Here is a 19,651-nt window from a genome sequence, read left to right on the forward strand (position 1 = left end):
TGAGGGTTTTATTTTATTTTTATTTTTTAATGTTTTATGTAAAACATCTGCTATTAGTTCTTGAAACTCATAGAATTGGTAGAGGAAATCTGTTTTTAGTGTGAAGTAAACGTTCTGTCTAACAGCAAGCAAGCAAGATGCTGGAAAGGAAGCAAAGGAAATCAAAGAAGACGTTGCAGGAAACTGAGCAGAAGACATTGAAAATGCACAAGCTAGTTAGAAGGACACCTGAACTAGGTGAACCAGGCTGACAAAAAGCATCCTACCATCATAATCTGTGCAGTATGCCAGTAAACTCTAATTATGAAGTCCAAAGTGGAATAGAGTTCCCCTTCCTTCTACTTACTTGAAAAACCCTAAGTGATGAAGAGCTCAGTCATCTGTGCCACTACTTATCTGCCAAAGGCTTAGCACCATTTTAACAGAGAGAGTTGGAGAGCCTGTCTGTTTCTGGGATAGTGGTTTAGGGTATGCTACTGGCAGAGAATCTTCTGAGATCATATAGGAAGATGAAAGGTGCAGTTTTCTTTAGCTCAGTTATTCCATAACTCAACCTTGCTCTCCTGTCATCCCTGTCCCTGGAATTATAGTGCAGTAGGCAAGGCTGCTGGCTGGAGTGGGAGAAAACACGCTTCTACATCTTGCTGGATGATTACTTACAGAAATTGGAGAAGCTGGTTAATCCAGAAAGAGCAATAAGAAAGAGCAAACTACTTCATAAAAGGCAACTGGGATACTTCTCAGAGATTCACAAGTATTAATGGCTTTAAAATGTGCACTGGGGTTTTTCATTGTTGTCTGCCAACTTTTGCCTGAAAATAATTCCTTGGTATTATGCCCCATCAAGTAAATAGTGGTTGTATTGCTGGATTGTCGAGACTCACATTCTGCCTGATTTTGTTATCTCTGTCCTCTCTGTGAACACCTGATTGCATCCACCTCTTGTCAAAAGATGTGGTCAGAGATCCTCTTGTCAACGTAGAAGGGGTGATTTGAGAACAAAGCGCTTTTTGTTCATTAGCAATTGTTATTTGGTGTTACTGTCCCTGTCCTGCAGGTAAAGTTGAAGGACTCGTGTGCCTGTTCCTTGTTCCTCAAGGCAGAGTTGGTTGGTTTGATGTGTGTCACTGCTGGAAGTGTGGGAAGCTAAATTAGCTGGCTCTGGACTCCAGTAGATGAGAAACAGGTACAGTGCACACAAGTGCAGCTCAGCACACAAGTCCAGGGACCAGTAGGCTCCAGCAGTGGGACAGCAATGGCAGCTGGGGGCTGCAGTCTCTTAGAGGCAGTGCAGCTGTCTCCAGAGCCGTACCGTGGTCATACCGTGTGCTTGTACTGTGAACTCTTGGAAGTGGGGATTGTCCCGTTCTGCCTTTGTACGGCACCTTCTAAAATAGGGTTTGGGTTCATAACTGAGTACTAAGACAATAATGATGTAAAAAAACTCACCCTCTTAAAAAAGCAGAGCAGGGATTTGAATTTGAATCCTGTACTTTAATCAGAACCAAATGTTTGTTTCTACCGTTTCATCAAAGTTTGTAATGACATTTTTGTCAGAAAACTGTTTCACTTGAAAATTCCTCATAAAAGCTAGTGTCCCACCTGGCACGAGAAAGACCTGATCTGAGCTCCTGATTGAGCTGTAGGCGTCCCAGTTTGTTGCAAGGGAGTTGGACTGGATGGCTTTAAGGGTTCCTTCCAGCACAAAGGATTCCATGATTCTACAGCTGTCGGTCAGTGCTGCTTAAATAGATAATGCTGTCAAAATCAGATTTTGAAATTTCAAGTACAGTTTTAAACACTGAAGAGCACAATTTACGCTCTTGCCTTCTGCTGCCAGAAAGAAGTCAGTGATGCCTCAATTTTCATTTTTATTTTCACAGAGAAGTAATCCCTAAAGCGAGATGCCATTATCCTAATGGTAATAACACAAAGCACCATCTACTATTTTCCTGTTAGTTTCACTGAGGCTGAAATGTAAAATGTGCTTATAAACAGAATGGAGTGTTTAGCTAACAGATAAGGAAAGCTGGACAGATTTCAGGCAAAAAAAAAACTTAGAAACTATGAAGTAAAGCCTGCCTGGAATGACTTCCAGCAGCTGTGGGATGTAGTGTTCATTGTCATGTAATACTGTTCTATGGCCTCACACAACATCTTTGAGAGAAAATCTGACATTCATCAAACTGTTTTCACTCAACAGTTAGCAGTTTATTCATTCACTGTGACTTCATTCTGAGTCTATCAGTATGTATGTGTGGCATAGTGTTCTTCAGGACAAGTTTCACTGTACTGTTGTATGTAATTCTTAAGGTGATAAAAATGTGTTTTATGTCAGATAGAAGCTGTTCAGTGTTCAAGGGTGAATGGGATGTGTAATTGAGGAATTGATTCATTCCCATGTTCAAGAAAACTATTGTGTGAATATGCTGAGAGGAAAAGAAGTGCACAACATCACACTGTAGACTTATCTTCTAGAGCTGTCCACTCATTTTATGAGTAATATATCAAACAGAATGCTGAGCTGGAAAAATGGCACTGATACATGTGGTACAAAACTGAAAGACCACCTGTCTTTTTGAGCAGAGGATATTAAATGTAAATAGCAGCTCCATGTTTAGCTACCTCTTAAGACTCACTGTAGGGTGCATAAAATACAACCTAAACGTCAAGCAATTAATTAAAACTGGTTGCAACTCTTTACTGTCCAAGTTGCAGCCTTCTATAGAGTCACTGCCCCGAACTCCACTGAAATCCTTTCAATGCTCGTCTGCCACATTTGGGCCCTATTTTAAAGAAGAATATTCTATTTTACTTATTATTTCAAGACTAAACACAATGAAGACAATGTTGGATGTCAAGAGGCATCACTAGGTATGATGCAAACTTAGAGGCAGTGGTAGAAGAATCATAGCACTGTAAGAAAACAATCTGATACGATAGCATTAATATGCTTAAGCATTTCAAGGAAATAAGCTTTAAGTGCTACTTACTGTAACAGATTGGAATGTGTGGACTTACAGTATTAGATGGCAGTAATCTCCCCGTGCGAGGCTGATTGTGTGGGTAGCAAGAGTTGGCTAATCCTTCTCGGTCAGTGCCATAAAACAAGGATTAGTTTTTCATTTACTGCAACTGAGTGGGTCATTAGTATCCAAAGACACTAATGAGCCTGAACAGGCAATTGGATTCTGCTTTCAAAGTTGTGAGCAAGTCTAAAAGGAGATGATTGTGTCTTTTAATGATTTAAACTAGGATGTTCCAGTGACCTTTTTCCTGAAAAAACAACCAACCAACCAACCAAAGAAATGAAGGATATATAACCAGGGAATGTGAACCTGGAATGTTGACTTTTTTCTCTTGGAACTTGAGTTGTTGCCAGATTCATTGCCTTAGAGGCTGAATGGCTCATTTAGGAATGTATCTGTTGCCTTGCTTTTATGTTCTGCTCTTGATGTCTCCGGAGTTGACACAAGTCACATGCAATCAAGTCTGTATCCTTGGTGGACAGGCGCTGTCCTAATGTTCTCTGACTCACACCCAGGTTGTTTGCAGCTCAGCAGTTCTGCTTCCAGACACATCACTTTGTGTTCCGACGCTAACATCTTGCTGAGAAGTTGCCTCTTGGCATGCTGTTTCTTGAATCCTGCACCTTGCTTGATTTGATGTGAAGATGATGCTCTTTTTAGCACTTGCAACATGTCACCTTTGAAGAGGTAAGTTTTCCCCTTACTTTGCTATGTTCCAGATTTTTTTCTTCGTGTTCCACAATAATATGTTGTCTATATTAGATTTCGTTCAGATAACAGATACTGCCAAAAGGATGCAAAAGAAGGCACCAATAGGTGGATATTTCGGTCTTAAGAGAATGTTTAAATACACGTGGAAGGCAAATGTATTGATTGCCAAGATTCCTTTGGGGGAAACAAGGTCAAATGTTCTAATAGCATCGACTTAATTTTCCATTGCACACCATGATTCACAAAGCAGACACAGAATTATTTCATACTACGTCTTATTCCGTAGCCCTCTGAGAACTGGGCTGGGGAATATCTGGGAAAGAACTGCAGGGTTAAGCACAAAGTTGTTGCTGGTAGGGAACCAGCTGCTGCAGCTGGTGGGCAGCGTGGCAGCTGGCAGTCTGTGCTGAGCCTCAGTTCCATCTCTGTTCCAGACTCTTGGAGCAGGACTGCCGTTGGCTAAGTGCGGGTTCTTGCTGTTTCCTTCCTTCTCTTGAGGCACGTTTGGCTGCTTTTACAAAGTGCACAGTACTGTGCTCGGCGATGTTGCTCACTGCTACAGATGAAAAGGGCTTGTGTCCCGAGGCCATGGCTATCAGAAGTTCTTAAAAATATTTCTTAACCATTACCTACAAATGGTATGGAAACGTTGCTTCTCAGGGAGGTGCTGGGTCCTGGAAGCCTTCATTACCTCCATAGGACCGGTGTGCGCCCCAGTTCCGCATCATCCCACGTGGTCTGACAAACGTCACCTGATAAAATACATACTTTTCAATAATTTTTGCCTTGGGAACCTCATCCTGGATGCTTCTGACGCGCCGTGTTTCTCACTGCTGCACATACTGAGGGAGTTATCATGTCTGTTTCTCCATTGTAGTTGGAAGAGGTTCTCAAAAAGATGCCAACGTAGTGCTGGTGTGATCTTAGGGGTGAGGTGTCACACCGAGGCCACGGCCACCAGTTCTCGTTGCTAAGCCCACTGCTAGACACTGCTGTCGTTCTGTTACAAGAGTGGTGCTTAGAATTTTTTCCCCATCTTGAAACAATACTTGTGAATCATCATCAGAGGCCAAGGAGGAGTAGTGTTTTGATAAAAAAAATGTAAATCATAGAGTGTGTGGAAAGCCGGTGCTGAATTTCACAGGTGCTTTTAAACCCAACTGGCCATCCTTCCATCCATCCATCCATCCTTCCATCCTTCCATCCTTCCTTCCTTCCTTCCATCCATCCATCCATCCGGAGCACTTCAAAGAAGCTGGTTCTGAGAAGTAGGTATTACTTCACATAAACTTCCACTTAACCTTGGGTTGTGCTCTTACAGGATTAAAAAATAGACAGCTTTTTGCTAGCACAGGCACAAAAGGTGCAAAAATGGCTGAGGAGATTTTTCTCCTGTAGCTGAACTCCACAGACCTGGGAGCTATGGAAGGGGCTTCACGCTGCGGGGTTTGGGGGTTGCCATTGTCACTGCATCAGCTTGTGGGTCTGGTTTGCCAAACAGAAATAAATACGGTGTGGAGAGATTGAGGTCTGCTGAGCACCTGGTGCTTCAGGTGGTAAGAAGGTGTACCAGAACAACTGCTGCTTGTGACTTCCTGAAGAATCGTTAAGAAAGTCAGTAATTGGATGCACCTAAGAGGTTAATTGTTCAGGTTGCTCTTTTAGATAGTCCTGAGATATTGGTGGTGATTAGCAATAGGACATTTAGCAATGGGACATCTGTGGAATCACAGAGAGGAAGATGCATAGAAACCAGAACACATGTATTGCCAAAATCACTCCAGCATCACCTTGAGCGTCTCCGAGTTACAAAGCAAAAGCAAGATGTTGTTGTCTTTCCCAGCACGTCAGTGCAACACTGAGAGCAGTGTGAAGCTGGCAGCAGCACTGCACCCTTCACGTGTCAGGCACAGCTCACCCACGTACTGTGTGTCAGTATTTTAGCACAGTGTTTTACATCACAAAAAGAAGAAGGAAAGATGCTCGGGTGCACAGTGTATGCATTTCAGCTCCCTTTGCTGAGCCTTATCCGAGCTGACACGATTGGAATAAAGTAGATTGTCAGAGGCTGGGCAGAGTGCTGCCATCATTTGCAAGTATTGGCATAAAGTAAAGTAATGATTTGGATTTCTGTTTTCTGTCCTTTGTGGCTTACTCTGTCAGTTATGGTGATGTTTTTGACAAGGCAGTGCTGCTGGGTTGGTGATTTCTTTCAGAGCTTCAGAAATAGTTAAGTTATCTGTTATTAGCGTCATATCAAGACTGACAGTTGATGGTCACTGCTTAGATATTGCCTTTGTAAATTAGAAAATGGAATTAGGAGCAGCAAATGGATCCGATTCTATAATGTTAACTCCACAGCATTGTTTATCACTCACTTACATGTGGCAAAATCCTGCATGTTTTTAAGTTGCATCAAGCAGCTGCAGTAATAAAGATGATAGAAATGCTGAACGTGGCTCTTGAAAGTTGGTTGGGTTTGGGAAATGCTTGTATATATACAAATCCCTGCACGGAAGAAGGTATTGGAGCAGTGCTCTTATTTGAACATGTGTGCTTTTCAGGTATGACAGTACGGTGACCAGCACCACTGTTCTGTAACGTGGAGGTAACCCTGAACGATGCCTCAAGCTGCAGCACTTGCCCTCAGTTAGAAAGTTCTATCGCTGGGAGCTGTAATATGAGCAGTTTAATTAATGTGCCATGATTTAAAGGGAGGGAGAAAGGCAGAGATCAAACACTGAAGTCACACGATTAACTCTTCACTCTGACTGATCATGAATATCAAGATGTACAACTGTGTTGTGCTGTATTTCCAATTCAGATATGTGGAGGCATGAGGTATGGGACTCTGGTGCTGGCCAAAGAAGGCAGTAATGGCTGCTGTGTCATTCTGATGATGTGGTGCAGATTCCAGGAGCTGTGTAATATCGGGATAAACTTAGTTGTTTGCAAACAGCTACTCCTAAATGAAAGAACAGGCTGACCTTATTTATTGCGTGTGAGAGCTGGATGCACTTTGCTGCTGTTCTGTCTCAAAAGATTGATTTGAGAGCAGTCCTTCCTATTGTCCCTTCATCAGCGAAAGCAAGGGTGTGAATTCATTTGCATTTATAGCTGGGAGACTTGCATAGCAGTTATTGGTATTACAGGAGTACCCAGGGGGCACAGCTTCACTTAGGGCTGAGCAGTGAGAGTCCAGGCTTTACATGTTTTACAGTTCAGGAAGGCTGAGCAGACAGAGGTGGGCTGGATCAGAACTGCAGAGTGCTGAGCACGTTGGTTTCCTCTGCCCTCAGTGGGGTTAAGGCTGTTCAGGATCCCAGTGCCGCTCACTGCACCATCGAGCCTGCAGGGTTCATTATAAGGAAAATATAAACCAAATAATGTTTTCCTCTGCTTGTTAAATAGCATTTGCAGAGGGGGAAAATCCTTAGAAGAAATACCCAGCATTTGGAAACGACGGTTGTAGGAAATGAATCCTAGCTCCTCTCCCAGGCTGGGTTTTGTTAGGATGTCTCAGGAAGGCATCGCTCGCCGCGCTTGAACTGGGACATTTCCACTACATCAGTGCTCCTGACAAGCCACGCTCTGAGCACAGTTGTCGTCGAGAACTTCAGCTGGGAGAAATTTATAAAACCTGAAAAACAGCAGCTTTCAAAGTGCTGGATGTCCTTTCCAGTGTACATCAGCTGAGAATGACGAGCAAGGGGCAAATCTGGTGAGGGGAAGAGAGGCCAGCAGCAAGTCGTGGAGCCATGGGAGCCTCGATAAAATCTTTGATATCGAAGAAGCACTGACAATTCGTGCCACAGATACAATGTGTTAATTCCTTCTTATCCCTGGACTGTGTGTAGGGCTGAATGTAGTGTGAATCAGTCTGCATGCCCCAAGCTCCCAGATCTAGGTTGGGGAGGAGCAGGGGAGCTCCGTGGCACGGCTGCACAGGGCACAGCAGTGTGCAGCCTGGCACCCAGCGTGGCTCCTGATATCCTTGCCCTGCAGTGTGTGTGCAAGTCATCAAGGCATAGCAGCAACAGCATTTGGCCAGGTGAGTGGCCTGCGACATGGTCTTATTTTTCCTGTAGTAAATTTCCTCTCTTCTGAGGACATGGCTTAGGGAGAGCTATTGGTGATAGGCGGACGGTTGGACTGGATGATCTTGGAGGTCTTTTCCAGCCTCGGTGATTCTGTGATTCTATATGGTAAAATAAATCTATAATAACCCAAATCAGGTTGTGTTGTTTGCTAATATTTCTCAAAGCCTTGGGAAGCAAGGGCGAGCTGCTTTCCAGCTCCTGCCCACCCTCGCTGCATGGTGTAAGTGCCACTCATACACTTCGGCTGCAGAAGCGTTCACAAGCAGCAAGAATTAGCTCTGTAGGAGGAAAATGTGCAAGCACTGGCTCATGTGCACAAACTAACGGCGATGTGTTCCCTCGTGTTGCTCACTTCAGTGTCAACTTCTTCCTTCCCGAAGCAGTGTGGATAGAGGGAAGCCTGGTACCAGTGCAGGCTCTCAATGAGCTGCTGGATGAATGGAAAGCCATTAGCATTCTTGTGTGCTGATGCAATTAAATCATTTTCTAATAAAAACAGTCATAAATGCGGTGTCACCACTGCTGGGCCAGCCCTGTTTTATTAAGAGCAATGGCCAAGCTGAATGCGTTTGTTTCATTACGCCCTCGGGTGTCTCTCAGGGACAGTCAGACGTTTTCCTGTGGATCCCTTTTGATTCCAGTGGATCAAAATTACGACACCATCGTTGTTGCCTTTATGCAGCAGGAGGTCTGTGAGAAGAAGCAGTGTCTTCTATTAGACTGAACAGTTAGAAAAGAAAGCTGAGAACTGGACTTGGTTTCAGCGGGGACATTGCACCTTTGGTTGCTCAGTCGGACTGTGGCGTGGCCGAGGCCTTGCAGGACAAAGCTGTTATCTGCAGTATTCATCCCTGTGCCCAACAGCCTCTGCCAGAACCTCTGCCAACAGATCCTTCTGTAGATGCGTACATCGACACGCCAGCACTGCTTCATAGCTCAGCTCCCCTCTACGTGCACTAAACAAAGCAGAGCCACCTTCATGATGTTCCATGAGTGTGCACATGACGTCATTTAAATAAGCTTATCCTGCTAAGAAAGAAGAAAAAACATTCCCAGCACAGTTTAGGTAAACCAAGCAATTATTCTGTTACTAAGTGTAATTAATGCCTAATGACTTGCTTTGATTAACGGGACAATCAGCATCTGCTCCTCCTAATAGGATTAGTAACCCAAGCCGTCTCATATATTAGGAGGCAGGGGGCTCTGCCATATTAAAATCTATTTTTTCCACATTCAGCTGTGTCCTAAAAGCAGAAGAACGGGGACGCGATGTATTCCTGAACAAATGTAGGAGGAGCTTCAGCATGCCTTTGAGAATTCGTATTTGGTGGGGAAGATCCATTATTCTCCACCCTTTAAGAAATCTGATCTAATTCTTTGATAAACTTTATAGACAAATGACCAAACCCTTTACAAATGTGCATCTTCTGGGAAGCAGAGGCAGAACAGAATGTTGAACGAAACAAGACTCTGCAATTGATGTTTGTTAAACATTCTTCTGGTTTAGGAAACTGAGGAATGGCGTTTTAGTGATAATGGTTATTTTTTTCTAATTACCGCATGGCTGAAGGGTTACAACATCCAGTGAAGCTACAAGGCTAATCATTCTTCGTCATCTTCTATTGATCCTGGAGCTAGAGCTGGAGTGCAGTTAGATGCAAGCCCTAATCCAGTCGTACAACAGGCAGCCCCATATGGTTTGTCACCAGCTTTGCCATAAGCCAATCAATAATCACTCTGATGAAGATAAATAAATGTAGCCCTTTTTTTTTTTTTTTTTGTCCAAAAGGTCATTTATGCTCCAAATGCTGCAACTACCAAATGATAGCAAGGCGTTACAGGCTTCTCAGCCACTTCAGTGTCCACTCAGTTTTTGTCAGTGATGGTAGATAACTTAGGAAGTGATTCTCATTTACTGGGATTACTGCAGAGCCAAGAAGAGAATTAACTTGAGCCACACACCTTGCTTCTAAAAGCCTTTAAAAGAGACTAAAATGAGCAGGGCTTCCATTGTAATATAAACAAAACATGGCCCTGAAGGAATGAGGTCAGTATGAGCCGCTGGACATAGGAGGCTTGTGATGGAGGCTCACCTGGAGGCTTTTATTTTTCACTAGGTGGCTGAGCATTGCAAGAATGGAGAGTGAATCCATAGCGAGCACCTGGCAAGTACTTGGTTTATTCTGTTGTTGGGAGCTTTCACAGAAATAGAATCATAGAACCACAAAGGTGGGAAAAGACCTCTAAGACCTCCAACCCCCACCGTGCCCACTGACCACATCCCTCAGTGCCACATCTCTGGGGTTATTGAACACCTCCAGATACAGTGACCCCACCGCTCCCTGGGCAGCTGTGCCACTGCATCACCAAAATGTTCGGCTGCTGTGATACGTGCAGTGCTGGAAATAGTGAAGAGGAACCATAATGCCAACATTTCGAGTGCCTTAGAAGATGCTCAAAACAGAGCTCATGGACATCTTCCTCAGTACATGCTTTCAAGCCGGGGGACGAGGACTGGGCTGGTCTATGTTCTCTGACAGGCCCTACCTTCCCCATTGCACTGCGGTGAATCTTTTAGTCTCTGCTTGTAATTACAGCTGCTTTTTAATTGGTCCTGACAGCACTTTGAAGTGGTCTTTTTGTTCAGAAATGTCACCAGGAAGTATATTAATAGAGAGATGCCAAAGGTACTAAAAGCTACAGCATCCCAAGTTACAATGGAGATAAATTCTTGTGTATATTCCAGTACAGTCTTTGCAGTATAAAAGCAGAGACAAAACATCTGTGTTTCTTTCCTCCCTTGAATTCCATCTTTCACCACCTCATTCCCTTTGCAGACTAGTGAGCGACAGTTGCAAAATATATGCATAATAGTGAAAACCACTACATAATACACTGCATTGAAAAAGAGTTCTGCTGGGCTTCTAGGTCAAGGGAAGGAATATCTCTTTCTTTCCTCAGTCAGCTCCTCTTCCCATTTGTCTCCTTTCTCTTTATGAAAGAGCTGATGGGAAAGGTCTCCAGTTGAAGGAGCTATTCAGAAAAGACCTGACATTTTGAATCAAAATTCAGACTGCCTCCAAACATCCTGTCCGAGGTGCTATTAAACAATAATTGAAGTATAATGGAATACATATTTACTCAGAAAACAGAATACATGCAGGTATCTGATTTAGAAAATTGCCTTATAAAAGAAATATGTGACAAATGGGAGTGAAGTGGATAATTTAGGTGGAGTGTGAGAAAAGTAATGCCTGAATCCATGGGATGAGGAGACAAGACTGAACGGTAGGCAGAAACATGCATGTTTGCATTCTTATTCTTCAGAGGAATTTGTAGAGAGATGGGCACGAAGACTTGAGAAAGGTTCACAACTTCACTAAGATGGGGATGAAGACATGAGGAAGGTTCCTGATTTCACCACTGCACAATCCTGGTGATAGAGGCCCAGGGAGTGACAGCACAGCACGCACCAGTCCCCGTGTGTCATTGTTTCTGGCCTCTGTGTCACACAATCTCTGATATCAGTAGCAAATCCAGCACCTCCAGTATGCTAAATCAATACCTTTAGTGTGTTTCTACACAAACTTGGATGACACTGGGAAGACTTTACCCCCATACTGTGGGTAAAAGCAAAAATAATAGCACGTGTGCATCTGATCAATGCCACAGATTACTTCTTAAGCCAAGTCTGTCATGGATTTAACTTTGACCGTGTGATAAATCACCATTACACGAAAGAAGAAGCACCAACATAAGTCAGCTCACTGTTGCATGCTCTTGCTCATCTCAAGCTCCAGGTGGTGTAGGAAGTAAATAGTGAGGACATGGGTGGTTGGGTAAGAATTCTTCTGGCTTCTGGACTTGTAGATGGATGCTGATTTCATCAGCAGCATCAGAAATCCCACAGTAGGAGGAATTACTGGCTTGTGTTCAGGATTCCCAGGCAACTGCATCAGGATGTGGTGGTGTTCTTGGTAGGTCAGGCTGATGGTTGCACTTAATGATCTTGAAGGTCATTCTCAATGTAGATGATTCATTATCCTGTTATCCACGGATATATAATCACAGAGGATAATTAATTAACAGACCATAAAAGCAAGGAGGTGGAAGAGGTATTTGTACGTCCCATTGGTTGCCCTTTAATCTGGCAGTAAAGAGAAAGCAACAACTGCAGTTACCAGAAGCTCTAGCACAATGAGCTGGAACAGCAGAGCGGTGTCTGCTGCCCTCGCTGAAGAGCCATAGCAGTAACAAAAGCTCAGGCACATCCACACTGTTTGCCTCAGTCATTGTCTCGTGGTTAAATCCTTTTGTGAGAGCTTGCTAAGCAGCACCACCCAAAGGCTGTATTCTGCTCTCAAAGACATGTGGCATGGATCCCATGAATGCTATTCATGCTGCATGCATCTGCCTGTTGCCTAAAACCAGGATATCCTAGGGTGGTTGAGCACCATAGGAAGCGTCACGTTCTTCAGAGGCTGGACAAGAAATGCCATGAACCCAAGGAATCATAGAATCACAGAGCTGTTTGAGTTGGAAGGGAACCTTAAAGGCCATCTGGCCCAACTCCCTGCAATGAACAAGGACACCCAGAGCTCCATCAGGTGCTCAGAGCCCCATTCAGCCTGACCAGGCTGGAAACAAAGAAGGCATCAGCTTTGTTAGAACGATCCATTGCACTCCACAACGTACTCAGCTCCATCCATTCTTGCTCCTGCCCTGCCTGCCCTGCATCCTGCTGTAGGAGTAAAAAACAACAACGCACATATCTGCAAAGCCTCCAGGGGCAAAAATTACCTCAGCAGCTTTTGCTGCATCTCTCGAACTCATATTCACAAATACAGAATTCATTGTATTATCCACATCCATTCAGCACAAAGATCATTCTTTGACATCAGAGGAAAAGATAATGTATGAAGAAACAAAAGAATATGTAATGGAGATTTACCCAGAGCAGAAAGGAGTGGAGAAATCTGCCATCGCATATCATGCAGCTCACTAACAGATACATATTCATGCCACTTAAATGCATTCTGGTAGTTCCTAAGTCTTCCCTGTAGTTCCTAACAATTATATCTGATCTCTTTGTTAGGGACAGAAAATGTAGACTTAATAAGATGTCAACAGACAAGGAGTATAAAGCAATTGCCCATTACGCTATAAATGTGTTACAATCATTTGCCAGAGGGAAAAGAAGTCTAATTGAATGAAAACTCTTGATGGTTTCATTATGCTTCTATTAAGAGGCAGTCAGCCTTCCTGATCCAAATAAAGAGCTTGATGCTTCTTGCATTACATCCACAGAAAATTTGGGATAACTGAAGTTATCCCAACTGAAGTGGGTTTGCGTCAGTGGAAGACCAGAGTGTGAGTCAGTCTGGAGCATTTCTGAGCCGGGATGAAATGAAAACATTTATCACGCATGTGATTGAGGAAGAAAAATTCAATACAAATGAAAGCAAAGCTAACTAAAATGTCAGAGCTCTTTCCAGGAACCAAGCAAAGCATTTGTGTTAGAAGAATGACAAGAGCTCCGTTTCTGCCCTCCAGACTGCACTGCAAAAAATCCAGGGTAATTATTTGCTTATTCATAATTTAATCAAACTTCCTTTTCTTTGCCCTCCCTACCACCCAGGCAGAACATGGCTGTTGAAATCCATCTCTGCTTTTGCCAAGATCAATCCAGCCTTTGTCAATCACTCGCCGACTCCCCCTTCCTCTGCTGCATCTTGTTTAAACTCCTCGTCCTTGCATCTGTGCCCTGCATTTCTTTCAGCTCTCCCCACTTTGCCTGCTTCCCCCTGCACACCCTCCGTGCCCTATGTACCAACTGCAGTATCTGCTTCGTGCAAACCTCTTGGCATTTCCCCTGCTGCCACTACTCATCACCTTCCCAAGGCACTGCACAAAGTCAGCCCCTCACCTACTCTCAGTACTTTCTGAAGAACCTTTTCTTCCATGACCTTAAATAAACACAACTCCTGGTGGCTCCATCCATTTGACTACATGACTGCACATGACTACAGGAATTGTCGCTCCTCCTCTGCTCATCAGCCTCGCTGGATATCAGCTTCAGCACTGCTGCTTGTGCCGTGCTTTCTCAGCCCATCTATCCCAGTGGCTACTGTAAAAAAAGAGATTTCCATCCTACTGCATCTTGTTTTGATGATAAATGTCTAATTTCTCTTCTTACGGTAGGAATAAGCACCGATGCCTTTTAGCCTATGACAAAAGGCTGACTTTCCTTAATGCTTTCCACTTGCATGGTTACTGGGGGACTTGCAGGCCACAGGTGGGCAGCTACCTCTTGCCCACTCAATTCCAGTGAGCAGAGTTGTGTGAATTCATACCATTGCTGATATTTACTGAAAAGTTCACGTTTGAGGCTCAGCAAGATAAAAAGCCTGAGTTGCTTATGTAAAAGAAATTCTGGGAAGATATACCCAACAGTGAACCCTATGGATAGGTCCCATCTATCTTGTCCCATCCCTATCTATTAGTTTGTTATGGAAATTATCCCACCTCTTCATTCAGTTTGGGTTGGAGGGGATCACAGTGTGTCTTTCAGCTCCTGATCCCAGCGTTCATCCCCCACACCATGGGGAGAAGTCTGAGAGCCATCACAGCTGAGGCTGCCCCGCTGCACCCACACCACTGCTGCAGCACTGCATTGCATTCTATCCTGCCTTCATTCATTTGGTTTGTGCACTAGGATGAACAAGCTGTTTCAAAATTCTTGAATCATGAACATTTCACTTAATTTCCCATCTCTTTTTGGTGTTCTTATGTATTCTTTCCCCCTCTTGGGAGGGACTTGATGTATGCTGCCAATAGGCTCTGTACTCTGTCCTCTGATTCCTCTTTGTTTGAAAATAATCATAGAGTCACAGAATCATTCAGGTTGGAAAAGACCTCCAAGATCCCCGAGCCCAACCCCAACCCACCCCCACCGTGCCCACTGCCCACGTCCCTCAGTGCCACAGCTCCACAGTTCTTCAGCACCTCCAGGGATGCTGATCCCACCATGGCCTGGACAGCTGTGCCGCTGCATCACCACTCATACTGAGAATAAATTGTTCCTAATACCCAACCTGCAAGCTGCTTGCTCATGCTTGCAAAGGTATCTTGCAGAGATTCATATTCACTGACACCAAAATCCTGAGCTCATAGAAGATTGCCAATTCAGACTCAGACTTGATAGGGAAGTTGCTGGTCAAACTCTGTCTGCAGCTGGAAATGTGTCTGCCCAGACAGAGCCTGATCCAGCCTGGAGTTAATGGATTTCTTTCCCTAAGGCTTCCAAATGTGGATTACATCTAACTGCAGTGAACTGGTTTATAAGTAGGAGAATTTTCTCTATATATAGGCTGGCTGTCCAGAGCAGATGAGTGGTTTTGGAAAAGGACATACAGTTTCTTGTGCTTTGTTTTACATTAAGTATTTGGGATGAAATTGGGATGGACTGAGATGACAAACAAAAGCTGGATTCTACGTAAAGAACCTGTGATCATTAAACCCTTAAGTGGTTTAAGATCAAATGTTCTCTGCAACATCACCAACCCCGGTCAGTTCAAAAACACCCCAACTATTTTATCACCTTTAGCCTGTTACAAAAACTCGGTTGTTTTAACAATTAATTTTAGTGTAATGTGGTTCAAAGCAAGGGATACAAAGGTGTTAGGATAAACGAGAAGTAATTCTGCTGAAATCTCTAGCCCAACATTTTCAGCTTGGACATGGAAAAGTGGGATTTTATTTTGATAAAAATTTATTCCTAGTACAAACCAAACCCTCATGTTACCTGCTCTTGCAAATCATAGATCCGTTATGGTCGGAAAAGACCACTAGGAGCATCTAGTCTGGCCACCAAAATGCCTTCCAAGTGAATAGTTAGGCTCTGATCTAAAAAGCATCCTGCATTTTAGGTGTGATTCTCTGGGTACCTTTAAACTGCAGCTTGACTTTGTGACAAGTTGGATTGCATTGGTTTAAACAGCAGCAAAGCCCCATATTTGGGAAAAATAACAAAGCAGAAAGATCTTCTCAAGAGGGACAATCCAAGTCCTGCAGAAGCTGCCAAGGATTACCATAAGGCAGTAATTAATGACCATTGCTGCTGGCACTCTGACTGATGCAGGGAGAATATTTGATATAATCCTATTAGTGTGTTGCTCTCATTAATGTACTTACATCAATTAGTTGAGCATTTTAGCAGAAAGGTGAATTTCTAATATATAATATATACTTAATTCCACATAGATTTCCAGTGCAAAAAATCGATTTTGAACAGCCATGAAAAATCAAGGCCCCTTAATGAATCTTATCTGACACTAATGTTGTCTAATTACATTAAAGTGTCACAAACTGATTTCATGGCATCAGAACTCGCTGCTCCAGCAAATAAAAACAAGTTTGGTTACATTTCTGAAGAATTTTGTTTTCAAACAGAAAAAGAAAACAAAGGAAAAACGGAAAAAAGAAGGAAAGGAAAGGAAAGGAAAGGAAAGGAAGGAAAGGGAAAGGAAAAGGAGAAAGGATAAGGAAAGGAAAGGAAAGGAAAGGAAAGGAAAGAAAGGAAAGGAAAGGAAAGGAAAGGAAAGGAAAAGGAAAGGAAAGGAAAGGAACAGGAAAGGAAAGGAAAGGAAAGGAAAGGAAAGGAAAGGAAAGAAAGGAAAGGAAAGGAAAGGAAAGGCAAAGGAAAGGAAAGGAAAGGAGGAAAGGAAAGGAAGGAAAGGAAAGGAAAGGAAAGGAAAGGAAAGGAAAGGAAAGGAAAGGAAAGGAAAGGAAAGAAAAGAAAAGAAAAGAAAGAAAAGAAAAGAAAAGAAAAGAAAAGAAAGAAAAGAAAAGAAAAGAAAAGAAAAGAAAAGAAAAGAAAAGAAAAGAAAAGAAAAGAAAAGAAAAGAAAAGAAAAGAAAAAAAAGAAAACAGGAAAAAAAAGAAAAGAAAAAAGAAAGAGACTGAAAATTTCAGCATTGCTCGTTTTTCCATATTTTGGTCACTGTTAATTTCTTCTGAAATAAAGAGGAAGAAAAGCCCGGGCTCAACAGAATGTTCACTGAAATCTCACCCGGCAAAACAACAGAGCACTGTGGGGAGCATTTCAATGGTGTAGGTTGCAGGGGATTTTAAAGATCATTTGGTTCCACCCCCTGCCATGGGCTGGGTGCCCCCCAGGCTGCACAGGGCCCCATCCACGGCCTTGGGCACCTCCAGGGATGGGGCACCCACAGCTCTCTGGGCAGCAGTGCTATGTGGCTCTGTTGATGCTCCTGTTCTGTCGGGGCAGTGAATCTCATCGTAATGGGGCAAAAAATAGTGGGACTGGGGACTGTAGTGAAGGCACAGCAAGGGTTTTCGCCACTCCAACAGGCCTGAGCCTTGAAAATGAGTTAAAATAGAACCTGAACCAACAACTGTACAAATGACTGATAACAGGGACAAAGAGAGATTTTAACCCAATTCTGTGTTTTTTCTTCAACAGAATGAGACAGCAGGCTCTTTCACAGTTGCTGAAGCCTTGGTAAGAGATTATGAGACACATAGCCAGCAACCAAGTTCAGATACAAAAGCTGTTCTGATTGGTTTCCCATAAGACAAAATTCTGTTATAAAACCTGCTGCTCATTTTCCATTGAGTGAGTAATTTGGGGAACTGTCTTTCTTTGTGTTCTAACGAGGCAGCAGATGGTTCCAGAGAAGTTTTGCTTGGTTATATTGATTTCACTGAAAGGATTTAATTTTATTTCTCAGCTGAAGCACAGAATGACAGAATGGTTGAAGCTGGAAGGGACGTCTGGAGGTCACTGGGTCCAACCTGCTCAAAACAGGGACAGCTAGATTATGTTGCCCAGGCCCACACCTGGGCAGCTTCTGGGAGCAGATTAAAATATAAGAGATGCACCATAGGCTTCTGAAATGACACGAACGTGCTGCAAAGCAGCTATGGTGTCAGTGGTGCTGTTGGCCAAGTGGTCACCAAGAGGATCTCTTTGCCTTTGATAGGTTGGGGCATCCGCTTCCTCCTGCAGCAGCATTTGTGCCCAGGGAATATCCTTGGCAGAGCTTGTGCAACACACAGACAAGCAGACAAAGGACAAATGAGTGACTGTGTGGGAGAGACGTTGTGCAATGTGATTTTTTTTTTAAAGTCTGTCCTCAGCGTGGGCTTAATAAATAATTAAATCCCTTTATTTCTGAGCTCAGATCCATTTTCACACAAATGCGCTTTCAACTGCAGTGATAAAAAAAAATATAGAGATGCTTTTCTGTTGGTTTTTCTTCAGTGCAGCCCTGAAGCAATAAACCAAATTGACTGCTAAATTTAGACACGAACACAGTCTGGCCAAGTCATCTTAGAATCCATACATTTATTAATAAGAGAGATCAAGACGAGTCAGGAAAGAATCCCTGAGATGCGGAGCTCCTTCCCCTTTTAGTGGGTCAAGGGTAGTTTGGGATCTGAAACATGTTCTGTAATGTCACATTTCCAGGTCTAAGTCTAGGTTTCTTCCCCTTGCTATGGAAAAAACCTGCACCAAGGAGGGGATGGGCAGTCCTGCCCAGGATGCCCCCATGCTGAGGGGCTGCTGTTCCAGCCCGGAGATTTCACACTGCTCCCTTTGCCTTTCTCTGGCCCTCTGGCTCCCTCTTTTTTCCCATTTGCTAATCCTCACTGAACTCCTTCCCAAACAATGGCCATCACCTCTTGCTGTCACCTTGTCTTTAGGTTTGTGGGGTCTTCCTTGCTCACACCATCTCTATTTAGAACAGAAACTTTGGCAAGGGAACACCCTGCACACATATGTGGCAAGGTCATGGTCTCATAGTAAAAATAAATGATCATTCCAGACTAAGCCATTCTATGACTCTATGATTCCATGAATAAGCAGTCTAAGAGCTCTTTTATAAGCAGTGTTTCCTATGTCTTACCTAGCAAAGCAATCCCTGAGAATCTGCCCAAAGCCTGAGCAGGCGCCTGCACATTTTCTGTAATTCAGGTGCTCCTCACGCAGAATTTAACCTTTAATCTTGGATGTTTTGTGGAGGTGTAAAGGTATTCCACAACCTCTTCCAGATAACAAAACAAATCCGTAGCAATAATAAACAATCTGTTTTCTGTGCTGCACAAATGAGGACACAGACCCTTTGCAGGATCTGTGTCATTTGTCACAGGACAAGTGACCCTTAGCGTGGAAAGGTAGGAAAGGAAAGATAGGGCTATGAGTAGGGAATTGGTTTCCCTAACTGGAGAAGGGGACTGGCTCTTTCCTTCTCAGAGGAGGGTGACAGGCAGATAGGTGTCACCTCAGAGTCTTGCTGCCCTGCTTCACATATCCATGCTTCATGGCAAGGCACTGCACAGCGAGTTTCTCTCCTGAGGATTTGGCCTTGAAAGGCATTTCCCATTTCTCTCATGATCTCCTTGCCCCATCCATCCCATGTCTTCTGCAAAGACAACACAGGTACAATCAGTAGGATCATAGGTTTTATGTGTAACATCTGGGAAAACAGCCCCATGTGGTATAGAACTTGAGTCCAGAGAGTGATCAGTGTTGGATGAGGGACCAAGGCACTTAGAGAAGGAAAGCATCAATGGTCTCCATGACTCAGCTGTGGCTTTCTCTGGAGTTAGAGCTTGCACTCCAGAAAATGACAAAGTTTTAGCTACTTTTCTGGAAGTTTCCCCTTTTCCTGCTTTTCCTCAATATTAGTGCATCCATCACCCTCATGGGTCAGGGAGAGAAAGACAAGAACATGCTCCTGTGTACTCAGCATGAGCCTGAGGATGGGAGACTGCCGTGGGCTTGAC

The 19,651-nt window shown here is 43.5% G+C and overlaps 1 protein-coding gene across 1 annotated transcript in view; it reads left to right on the plus strand.

The window, feature by feature from the left end:
• LOC136055817 (dehydrogenase/reductase SDR family member 7-like) overlaps positions 1-19,651 on the plus strand; it is a 173,176-nt gene that overhangs the window by 64,788 nt on the left and 88,737 nt on the right. The window lies entirely within an intron of this gene.

This window comes from Cyrtonyx montezumae, unplaced genomic scaffold (genome assembly GCF_038088225.1).
Source record: "Cyrtonyx montezumae isolate F1298 unplaced genomic scaffold, pur_monq_1.0 scaffold_10, whole genome shotgun sequence".
Taxonomy (NCBI): Eukaryota; Metazoa; Chordata; class Aves; order Galliformes; family Odontophoridae; genus Cyrtonyx; species Cyrtonyx montezumae.